Source organism: Lutjanus erythropterus, chromosome 8 (genome assembly GCF_056507025.1).
Source record: "Lutjanus erythropterus isolate fLutEry1 chromosome 8, fLutEry1.hap2, whole genome shotgun sequence".
Taxonomy (NCBI): Eukaryota; Metazoa; Chordata; class Actinopteri; order Lutjaniformes; family Lutjanidae; genus Lutjanus; species Lutjanus erythropterus.
In genome coordinates, this window is record NC_139324.1 from 15,021,205 (window position 1) to 15,034,074 (window position 12,870).

General features: G+C 40.1%; 1 long non-coding RNA gene across 1 annotated transcript; it reads right to left on the bottom strand.

The window, feature by feature from the left end:
* Positions 1-10,820: 10,820 nt before the first annotated feature.
* LOC146322620 (uncharacterized) lies at positions 10,821-12,570 on the bottom strand. The gene is made up of 2 exons (XR_014771271.1): positions 12,404-12,570; positions 10,821-11,070 (listed from the first exon to the last, which is right to left on the bottom strand). It is a non-coding gene; the product is annotated as an uncharacterized LOC146322620 (long non-coding RNA).
* Between the last annotated feature and the right edge of the window lie 300 nt (positions 12,571-12,870).

The window sequence follows — 12,870 nt, forward strand, 5'->3', positions numbered from 1 at the left end:
CAGCGAAGAGCGTGCTATACAGTACGCCTGCCAGGAATAAATTGGTTGAAAACTGCTGTATGTCTCAGGCAGCAATTAGAGGCCTCCTGTGGGAAAGAGGCAGACGTTTAATAAAGGCTACATTTCCCTCATTTCCTTTGCAAATAAACCTTCTGTCACACCTATGATGATATCTATCACTCTAATTAACCTGCAGATATAGGTTTGTGTGTACATGTGTCAATGTGGGTGTGCTCCTGTGCGAAATTTGGGTCACATCCTGCGAAAGTGCAGGTAAGAGTAGTGTGGATTTGGAGACTAAGGTTAAAAAAAGAACCATCTCAAACCAGAAACATTCAGTGAGGTAATAGAAGAGAAACAGAAATAAAGAGAATAAGAATTACATGTTAACTGCACATAATGTCCTAATTAAATTTGAATGAGGTGCTGTGTTTTGCATGAAGATGAAGAACATTTTGCAGGACTGTTTACATTCCTCACAATGATAAATAGAGCATTAAAATGCTCCTATCATATCTGCAGCATCTTTGGAGTGTGAATGATCTTATCTGATCCATCATTAATCTTCCAGTCTTTGCCCAACCTCTTCTGATGTTGGAGATAAATAATTAGCACATTTGGCTATTGTGCCAAAAAAAGATGAAAAGATGACTTTCAGGCTTTCTTTGGCTTTGCAGACACTTGAACAACCTCCACACTTGGCAGTGCTGCTAAATTGAGCAGTCTACAAGCTGTTTATTAATGCAATTCATCTAAAAAAAAAAATAAAGCCATGTTTTGTCTTTGACAGTCTTTATTTTTGATCACTCCCCCTTTTGCTGTGTGCTTTAGTGCAAATTGAACAAGCTTTATACCTGGCAGATATTCAGCCAGCTTTGTTCTTTCCTTTTTCCTGTACTAGGCTCATCTACCAAATTTGTTAATGGTTAAACGATGTGTCTCGGGGGCCTGTGGACATATAGGCTATATAGTTAGTTAGTTAATGTTAGCAAAATGCTAGCTAACTAGATAGCAAATGATTGATATAAATTAGTGAGCTAGTTAGCTCGTGTTTTGCTAACATTAACTATCAGATATAACTAGCTAGCTAACGATCGAAGTTGGTTAACTTGCTAGTGAGCGTGCATTTTGCTAACATTAGCTAACTTAAGATGTGACTACATCTTGGTAACATCTTGTAACCATCTTCAAAAGTTGGTTTTCTTTTCAACATGAAAGCCTATTAAATTGCATATTTAAGTACAGGAGGAAGCTGACCAAGGTTCCACCAGGTAGGCTATGGAGCACAGAGTAAAAAGGAAGTGACATAGGAAGGGTCAACAGACCTTTTTCACAGCAACTGTATTGATATGAAATATAGCAGGGTAAACTCAGTTGTTATCAATTACCCTTCCATTTCATGTAAAAATGGCTGCTGTAAAAAGTCTGTTAGCGTGCTATAGTAGTATGGGTAGGCGCATTTTTGCACTTTGGACAGGACCTGTCTAACTCTTTCCCTGTGCCTCCAGTCTTAATCAGAAAACAATATAATATAAATAATAATCATATTTCATAATTCCTCTGAGCCAATTACCACCTCAGCTGCCACAGTTATTGTCATTGTCGTCTTTGTTATTAATCCCAGTTACAGTACAATATTATCATCTATCTTGTGCCCAGAGCTTATCACAGTGGGAGAGATCAAAACATGTTTCCCTGTGAAGGACATTTTCTTTTGGAAGGAGATGCAACCATGAAACAGTGTCAGCAGCAAGGCCTATTTGAAAAAGTGCAATATCAAGGGCATGCTGTAATTACAATGTGTTCAATTTAGCCTGTGGAGACTTCAGCCTCTGCAGAGAAGTAGTACCCACTGTCCTTGAGAAATGCAGCCACATTGTCTGAGTGAAGTCAAGAGGTTTCTAAAGGTGGGGTAAACTGTGGGGATTTGAGTGCATATAGGGTCATGTTAGTAACCGTCATCCACTTAAAGAGCAAATTCACTCAATTTAGAGAAAGCTCAGTCCTTTTGTGAAGGTCAGTCAGATCAGTAATAAGTGATTATTTGAGTTGTTTTGGAGATCACTCCTGACTGAGCTGATACCAGAGGACATGGAGACTCTGTTCGCCAGCAGAACCAGACGGGGTCGTGGTCCAGATGAAAGGTTACTGTTTTATCCTGTGGGGACGGAAAGGCCATCTTTCATTTCTCATTTAATAAGTCTGTGTGGTTGTTCACACGAGTGTGGGTTTGTATGGGTATTTGGATGACCAGGAATGGTCGGTTTAAAAGGAATGAGTGAGGAATATTCTCCCAAATTTGACTTTTGATAAACTGATATGTAAAGCATATGAATAAAGCCAATTATTAGTGTTTTCAAAGTGCAGCAAGTTGACTCCTAAATTCACAAATATAGTGCACTTACAAAATGGATCTTTATGTTTAGGTTAAATATTTAAACAGACATAGAATTATTTTAATGTAATCACACTGGATGAAATTACTAATATCATCTATTATACAACAGGTAGTTCCAACCAAGTAATTTGATTACACAGGAAGTATTCCATGAGTGCTGATATAGAGTATAATAGCACTGGGACTGTTAACTATGTGTATTGATCTGCTTGACAGGTATTCCAATAACTGTTACATTAACATTACACTAACAGGTGGGCTACATTGAATCATGCAGCTTGCAATCAGTGTGTATTTACCACAGAGATCTGCTCTACAAACATAAAAATAAGCCAGGCGTCTGTCGCCCGGGAAGACCGTGAGTATTCTTGTGTGTATATACTGGAGCGGACAGAGTGAGGCAGGCCAGGAGCGACACGATTGAAGCTAGGGTAGCTGTGGGGGAACACACTACTCGCCAGGTGTCTCTGCTCTTCCGCAGATCCAACGGTTGGAGCGCTTTGTGTTCGGCGTGGGAGTCATGCAAGGCTGGAGTTGGTTTGATGGCGAGGGGAAGGACATGAACACTGGAGGAGTTGCTGCTTGGGATTGGACTGCTTGAGGGGGTTACAGACTGCTGAACCAACGTTTTTAGTATTTTAGCAACCTTGACTACATTTTATTGTTTTTTGTATTTTATTAAGTGTTTTTTTTTTTTTTTAAATTAACAGCAGGGACGGACTTTGCTTCTCTGCCACAATACGCAAAATTGCTCTATTGGCAGTTTGGTTTTAAGAATTTCCATTATTATTCAGCCTATTGTTTCCTGTCACATACAGCCTTTGATAAGAAAGGACGAGATAGATCAATATAGCAGAGTGAATGACAGGGAAATTATAAAAGTAAATATAAAAGACCAATTTATATTGCCAGTACCAGCTGGCAGTTACTTATTAACTTTATCACTTACATAGACTGAGCTGACAAGTTTGTCCAATAACTTACCCATATTGGACAAACTTGGACAAACTAAAATGAAAGCTCACCGTGTTGTTTTGCCCTTCACTGTTTGTGTGTTGTAGGTGTAGCCAGAAAAAAGATAGATTCCTCTCTGAACTGCTTTCACAACTGGGTTGTCTCAAAAATTTAAACATTCAGCCTGTTAAGAAGACCGAGATAAAAATAGTCTTGAAGCAGATTTATGGATCCATCCAGACAACTAAAGGAGAACTCTGCTGCAGTGACACACTTACTGCTGTAGATACTTTGTTTGTACTTTGTTCTGGAATTTAAGCAGATGTTTCAGATATCTGTAGCCTGACCAGTACTGGACTTTTGGGGCCGTTGCCGACTTTAGTGTGTAATAATGTTCTGATATGGGTGTACCTTATTCTTTATTTATTGACTATCAGGGCAATGAAACTTTAAACTTTAACAGACGATTCCTTGGTGTTTCCGTCAGTGCGTATCACGTGACAGACCTAAAACAACATAAAAAATTACGTAAAACATAAAAAAACAACGTAACAGTTGTAACAAGATGAAACAGGTAGAGACGGAAATTCACAACCTTGGAGAAAAGTAGAGGGTCAGTTAGTTTTGCACAGAAACTGCCATTAAAAATATCCTTCAGAGGGCTACTGTTTACTTTTATACTTTGAGAACATTTCAGAACTTGTACTTTTTTGCTTAACTTGAGTAAAGAATCACTACATTTACCAGTATTTTTTTTTATACACAATTATCTGTACTTCTGCTAGAGTAAAGAATGTGTGTTCTTTTGCCACCTCTGGCTCAATGTGATTCAAGTGGGAGAGGAAGGTACTTATTCATTAGTGTGTGTCAGTGGGTCATGCTCTAAACAGGTCCTGCAGTAATGTGCTGCGAATAAAGACTAATGGCTGTGGTTGAGGGCAAATAATTCTCCTAACACCAACACATTGCTTTGTAGGCATAACAATTATCCATCGAATTAAGATCTTGTGACTGACCAATGTTACCGTTCATACTGTACACCCATCAAATCCCAGCAAACCATAAAAGGTGGCTGCTATAAAATGAGAGTAAATGACCTGTAATTATAGCACTGCATGCAATTTTCAAAATGTGATATATTTAAATGTATATGGTCAGTGCTCCAGGTACTGCTGCACAGAAGTGTGAAAAGGGACTAGAGGGGGTAAGAATGATTAATAGGAAGGGCCAATATACAGGTCCATGTAGTGATCTACGTACACGGCTTCCTATATCTCTCCCTCTTCGGTCATATGACCCTGTAGTTAGTCACAGTAATAGCCATTTCTCAGGGAGCCTTGTGATTTAAAGACAGGAGTTCCAACCTATGAATCTGGACAATATATCACTGCTTCTCCTCCTCATCGTCCCCTCTTTATCTCAACACTTGGCTCTTGGTTGTTGTCTGTTTCAAGCTGTCTCTCTCTTTCTCTCTCTCTCTCTCTCTCACACACACACAGACAGGGAGACACACACTCCCAGGCACCTCCCCTCCTCACCCCTGAGGCCCACACAATAAGAGCTTAATGAAAAGGTACTTTACACTGGCGGCTGTGCACTGGGGGAGATATCTTTAAATGTCACTGTTAATGGGAGGAATTAGCAGCGAGCTGGATGCTCTGTATCAGTGTGTGAACGTGTGCATCCTGATGACAGCGCATGATACCTGAATAAATGAGTTACAGCTTACTTGTCCTGCTGGGTGTGAGAGAGAGTGCGCATGTGCATGTTAGTTCAGCACCCAGCAGTATATAGTGGCAGTTCATGTGGTTGATTTATGTTCCCTGGGCCTCGGCTGTCTGGACCCCGGTTTGATTACAGCGTATCACTGCAGCTACAGCCGTGACCCCACTGTGACCCCATAAATTAGCCCAGCTGCATGACGGTACCTCGCAAAAATCAGATGATACCGATCTTCCTGGGCTGATTGATTTAACTATAGCTATAATTTCAGCATATCATTTATTCTCCCCTAGTCTCCTTCCTGTAAATCGAGCATCTCCGTGGCGCAATGCATCACAGCTCCAGCGAGCCCAGAGGACCATAGTGAAGGATTGATGTTTTTCCACGGATCATTGCTAAGAGGGTCTGCTTAAAACGGTTGCAGCAATGGTTTACATGCCTGATGGAAAGGTGTTAGAAAAATAAAGGCACATCATGTTGCTGCTGTGCTGTAATCTCAGTTGATGAAACTGAGATGAAACACTGGCTGCCTTCTCAAACTCTGGTTTTACACTGATACACAGCAGACAGACCCAGTGCAGAATTTATCACTTTTGACCTTTTCCTGAACTTTACACTGTCTGTGGCAGATATTTACAGAGCCTCACAGAGAGCAGCATGACTGATGGAGACAGAGAGGGATAAGTGTCCAGGAGAGAAAAGAGGATGGTTGTTTAGGAAGGAAGGAGGTCATGGATGTGTGTGTGTGTGGTGCTGTAGAGGAGACAAGCCTCCTTCACGTCAAAGCCGCTTTTAGGGAGCAGTTAGCCGAGCTGCAAATAGGCGGATAACACAATTAACGGTGACACAATCTTAACATTTAACATGGTCCCAGGTTAACTGAATTTACAGTGGCAACTTGTGAGCAGCCGCTAATGGATGGCGCTCCTCCTTTGCTTGCTTGTCTCACCGAGGCGTAGATTTGAGATTGCCAGGAGAAGCACAGATGTGTGCTGTGATCAGAAGTAGAGCAAGCCACCACAGGGAGAGAGGGAGAGATTCACACGTGACTGGTAGACTGCAGAGTGTGTCTGCAAAGTCATCTGAGGTCGGCCAGTCTGTGTGATAAGATGGATGATGCAGAGTAAGGGCTTAGGCCGAGTACAGCACACTGCCACACAGGCCCAGGCTCACACACAGAACACACCAGCTTGCATGCCAGATTAGATAACGATTGAACATTGGCTTTATTAGCAAATAAGGAAGCCACACAGAGTGTTAAAGTGAGGAACCAGACTACATGATAACAGGACTACAGCTCAATAGCAGTTCTGTGAGGGTGTTTTTTGGGGCACAATGGTGTAAATATCAACAAACAAACAAACAAACAAGCTCACAATGACAATGCTAACATTAGCAGGTAGAATCTCTTCACTAAACACAAAGTACAGCTGATGCTGATGAGAATATTGTTGCTCTTGCAGACAGGCCGACCATTTGGCATTATGGACAAGGTGAGAAAATGTTTTAAATTGGGCCCCCCATCCACAGCCACTCATCCATCCTTTGCTCTAATACCAACACGAGTGTCCACAACCATTTTCAAATCTAGTGTTATACACCTGTCCAAACCATGCTCTGTTTTGCATGATTATAAAGCACAAAAAGTCAAGTCAGTTATTTCAAAACACAAAGAAAAAATATCTTAAATAAGGCTGTGACAGTTAAATTCTTTCTTTAATTTTAAAACACGGAGAGAAAAATGCCTCCAATGAATGAGTGATCAGAGTAAAGTAATGTTTAAAATGATCACTTTCTTATGAAATTAATGTTATTTTTTTTGATAATGTAATGCCTATAATCCGTCCTGATTGGCAGCAAATATTGATCAACTAACCACTTTTGATGCTATTATGCATTTGCATCATTACTATACATGTGACACCTGTAGTTATTGGTGGTAACAGCAAATACTGTTTAATACTACAGGTCTCAGAATTCTGGAGAAGGAAAAACAAGGTTTTCATTCAGACAATAATTGTCCTTTTCCCATCATTAGCAAACGTGATCTGCTCTTATGCTCCACACGACATGAGACTGTGTGGACAGAAGGGCACAGTGATAGGAGTTGGTTACCTGGCTGAGAAGTTAGTTTGTGTTATGTTGCATGCAGATCTTCATCTAAGATCTCATTGTGGCTGCTCCTTCTTGTTACTCTATAAGTTAACTTTTTAAATTGTCATATTGTTTTGTAAAATGCACCTTTAACAATCCCAGCTAAAGTTACTGACTAAGACTGTATGTATTCGCTGTGATTTCTTCAAAATAAAAGTTTGGTCTTGTTTCATTTTTGACAGACTTTTAATGCAATAGGCAATTTTGATCATGACTGATGTAGAGCTTCACACTGGATTTCCTCCAGTGGGCCTTGGGTCGGGGGTCATCTGAACCCCACTGACGACGGTCCTGATTACATTCGATACCAAATATAAATACCAAAGAAAAAAAATATAAAGATACATTAATTCATATTTTCATGGGCATGGAACTATTCAGATATTCAAGATTTTTCAGGAAAAAAAATCCTCTGTTGATATTCTTGATCCACTTCTGGCAAACATCATGGTCCTCTAAACACTTGGGAAATCTAAGTAGAGTGTATGATCTCAGACAGTGACACTCTTGATGATGTTAACACTTGTGTATTTTACATTCTGTTTTTTTTTTTTTTTTTTTTTTAAAGTTGGAGTTTGTCACAGCTGTTTTAGCAGCTGAACTGCACAGGTTTTTTCCAATTTCCCAGATACTGTTTACCCAAAGTCATCGGGATTCATCCTCTAGGGAACATGAATGTAAAATTTTCATTGAATACTTACTGAACAGTTTATAGTGGTTGATCTGACAGCATACAGACAGGAGCTCTCATAGCTTTAAAGGATAACTGAGTAGGTCAAGAACCAAATGAGAAACAATAAGGCTGTGGAAAAAAGCACTAAAAAACATTCTATGTTAAATAAATCACTTTTGCTGATATATTGTATCTGATCTATGCAATTTCTACTGCACATCATTTTTACAATTACACAGTAAGACAGTGATTAGTGACAATGATTGGAGAGACGGAACCAGGACCTGTGTGATTAGCTCTGTAAACTGAGTTTTAACACAGTGGCAGAGACTTCTGGATGTTGTTCTAAGGCTCAGCGTACAAACACTCCAGGCAGAAGAGAGGAGGTGAGGGAAGGAGAGATGAGGCTGGGGGATTGGAGCAGAGCAATCCTGGCCTTTTTCCAGACCCACAATCTGGGTAGTAGCAGTATCTTTATTCCTGTGAAAACACCACTCCTACAGGATGAGAGGTGACTGGATCTCAGCACTGGATGTTGCTCAGGTTCCATGTTAGCCAGGATTTGACTTCACTCCCAGTTCTTCAAAGGCGATACACCCCACCCCCACCCCCCCACTTTCCTGCTGGATCCAGGGGCAGACATATCCCTTTCATCAGGAGGTGCTTTTCTCTGACAGCACAGATTAGTGAGAGGCAAATGCATTTAGAAACGCCAGGCTCATTTTCCTTGCTCACATACTGAGCTTTTACCATGCTTTGCATTAATAAATGCATCATCCAAAGTCCTCTATCTGTTGTCCCATTAAGTTCAGCCTATGAATTTTTTAATGTAAGTTCATGTCACACAAGGATATTTAGTTCAAGTGGTACCAATTTAATGTAAAGATAGAGGACTAGGAGAAAAGGATAGATAGACAGATGGTGGAATGATGTCCTATAGGTGCAGCTCAGGCTGGTGTTGACAGCAGGGATGCTTGGTGTCAAAACACCCTTTGGGCAGGGTCTCAGCTCTCTCTGCTGGAGTGTGGAGCTTCACTCTCCACCCTGGAGTTCCTGTAAATCCTGCCTTCTGCTGTTTACACTCGGGTTGCCACTGATGTTATAGAGGCTTGCTCCTTCCATCTGGAGGAAGTGGGTCCATGGTTTTGGTGCTGATTAAGACACTCAATTGAATTTAAGAGCTCCTCAGAAATGTCTGCATATCTCTGGTTTGATTAAATATGTTGTAGTAAATTAATTTTTGTTTTCAGAAAGGCACTTTACGTAGTTGTTGTGTTGTGTACAATTTCTGACAACAACTCCCCTCTTTACACCTGGCATTCATCTTGGGTGATCCAATCAAAGGGGGACGGCTCTAGTTTCACCAAAATCAGTGAATAAAGTTTTAAAGTTGAGTTTTTGTAAAGTGTGAGGCCTGGCTTCCAGAATCATCTCCCTGCAGTGCATATAGTTTTTACAAATTATTTCTTGTCCAGTTTGTGCTCCATTAATCAGTAAATTTATCAAATTCATGTTAAAAACACGTTCGGTTTTTGCAAATGCAAATGATGGTGTGTTTATTTGACTATAGAGTGGGGACGTGACATCTCAAGTGGTCACTCAAGACGCATGTGGAGACGTATTATAATGCCAGGTGTGAACTGATGTTCAGAGCTATCCACTTGTGATCGGATCACCCAAGATGCAAGTTAATACCAGGTGTCAACTGGGCCTTAAGGCCTTTACACAGCAACAGTGACACAAATAAATGGCACAAAGTTGCCAATAATCGTGCCGCCTCTAAAAAAAAAGATGAAATCGACATTAGTAGTGATGACCTGGTGCTCCTTTACTTAATAAAAATTAGAAAAAATGACATACCTTGGTACAACCAATATTAAGAAAGAGAGGAGTACTTGGTGAGTTTCACTGCTTGGTTTAGGAGCTGAAACTGAATCACAGCTGCTTCACAATGTATTTCAGGATGGCACTGTTGAGCAGGTATAATATCATGTTCACCATCTTACTTTAGCATGTTAGTATATTAGCATTTGTAAATTAGCAATAAACAGCTGGAGCAGATGGAAATTAGTTTTGCTAGTTTTGCTCATGAACCAAAGCTCTGGACAGATAGGGATTTTGCCCTGAATGTGGTGATAGATGAAAAGTCAGTGGATCCACAAACCCATCATAATTTATCATGTGGAGCCATGAATTTCTGTGCAACATTTCATGGCAATCAATCCAATAGCCGTGGTAGCTACCACAACTATTGGATTGATTGACAACTACTACAACTAATAGTTGTGGTAGTTACCACAGCTATTAGACATTTCAGTCTGGACCAAGTGGTAGAAACTGACGAACAGATGGACATGACCATTCCTGGAAGCAAGGTAAAGCCTCCTCATCAGTGCTTTATTATAATCATGCAAGGGCATTTAGGTTAAATGTTTAAGATAATTTCACATTACAAATCGTGTGTATCTTACTTGCTGCTCAAAGAGACAAAGTCTTATTAAATTGTTAGAAACAGAATAAGAGCAGTGATTACCGTTTCACCAGCCTTCTGTTTCTTTCCCAGAGAGAGCAATCATTCTGTGTGTGTTAGAGATTTTGTAGAGACTGTGAGAGCATCAGGATACAGTCTCAGGCCATGTGATGTAACATCAGGGTAAGAGACGATGAAGACAAACACACCCTCACTCACACAAATACATTTAATCATGTTTTGCAGCTATCCAACAGTGTTTTACATAACAGTTGTGAAGTGCTGTGATGGTGATATCACCAGAGGATATTCCCATGAAGTTTTAAGTATTGTGGTTTATAGTATGTTTTAAATCATATGTATGGTATAAAAGGGCATAGAGAGGATCTAAATAAGCTGTTTGAGTTGCTAGTCAAAAACGCTAATAATACACATGATAATTCAAAGCCTTTTACATCAGTGGATTTTATTTGAACACAAACAAGTCTCCTCAAAATGTATTTGTATTCTGTATGTTTTCTTGCTGGGGTGAAAGCTGCCTTCCCTGAGAGGCACATTTCCTTTGAAGCTGGAGGCTGGGTGAATGCAGAGATCCAGATTGCACAGTGGGAATACAGTCCAGGAATTCAGGATCATGGATATGGGAATAGGCAGTGTCCTTGGGAAAGTGAGCTGCGTTGATAAGCCGCTGAGGGATTCCTGGAATGGAAATGGGTTGAGTCAATCGATCACAAGAGTAAAACCCTGAGGCGGAGCAGAGGTGGTGCTGGGTGGGGAGTTGAACTGTATGATGGTATCTCCATCATCGACCTAATCCCTCTTGATTCCACTGACCAGTTGAACAGCCTGAACAATGAACATTTGTTTCAACAACCACCCCTGAAATACATGCAAAAACCACACCAGTGAGTCTCCAGTCCCATTTATGGTGAATCGTGCATACATTATCCAATTGCTGGCTATTTACATTATACAGATTTTTTTTTTTTACCTTCCAGGCCTTCATTAATTTCTCTATGGCTGAACATCGTGATGGTGAAATCTCAAGTCTTTCTTTGGTTGTGTAATCTACTAAATAATTATGCATTATATTATAATTTTAATGTCTCCACTGCATGCTAAACACAAGGTACACATAAGAGTACATAACAGTAATGTTACATACCTTGCTAACACATAATATATGTATATCTGTGTTTACAGTTTGCATGGAGAAACTGAAACTCAATTGGAAGAAAACATGAAAGGCTTTTCTTGGGAAAACCTTCCCTCTTTTTTAACCTGTTCTTAGGTCATAAATACAGTAGAGGATCACCAGAATTTTGTTTTCCTCACTTGCTTCGCAGGGTGTCATAAGTACAAGAAATACTACTGTTCACAGTAGATATTTTTTATGTGGATTACACCTGGTTTGTTCGGGGTTGCCAGTTGCTGCCACACAATCACTTTTCTCCTTACTAAGCTGTAGTCCATTTTTAATTCTTATATTATTCGGCCATATTGCACTGCTCCATTAATTCAGCCAGCATGTTTTTCAAAGGAGAAAATAGAGCTTCTCTACTGAGCCATCATTAGTAGGCTAACTTGGCTAATTAACTTCAGTCTGTATTAGGTTTTATTAACTTTTCAGCTAACTAGCAAACAATGTATTTTTTTTTATTTCTAATCTAGGTAGCAAACAATGTCAAGTTTTGTTTTCAGATAACTTTTCAGATAAAAATACGTCAAACAGTGCAACATTTTGTAACTTTTTTGCTGCCTAACAAACAAGGTAAGGCTTTGTTAATGTTTAGCTAGCTAGCAAAATTCAAACTCAGTCCACTGATGGAGCCTGTGAGTTGCTTTTGAAAGTTGACCTTGAGTTAATATATTTTTGTCACACTACTACTCCTAAGGTCAAGAATGAATTTTCACCTTCAAATAACAATTATAATGACACTGTGATGCACACAACCACATGTAAGACTTAACACAGGCGTGTATGCATACACATATGAACACAAACATGTCTTTGCAGGTGAGCACACTGTACTTGTTCTTCAGCAGGAGAATGGACTAACACCACACTCAGGACAGTATGCCAAGGCTGAGGGTGTTGTCCTCTCTGACCAATCAGGGAGGCTGAGCCTGTCTCCCTCTCCACTCTGACGTCAGGCAGACGAAAGCACAGAGGGAGAGTGAGACTGAGTGACAGAAGAAGGCAGGGTGGTGGTGAGTGAGAGCTTAAGGAAGAGTCGCATCAGAAGAGTTGTACAGGGTCAGATGAGTGGGAGAAGAAAGGAGGGGAAGGAATGAGGGAAAAAGGAAAAATATGAAAATAGAAGAGAGGGAGTGAAGAGCATGTATCTTACAGTAAATCCAGTTTTAAAGAACAGATATTAGATGGAGAGCGACACTGACAGATTCACTTAAAGAGGTCAGTTTCCATGCTGACACAGTGCACAGGAGGCGTTAAAGTTGTAGATTTGACACAAGTTGGCAAAAGGCACAATTTTCACA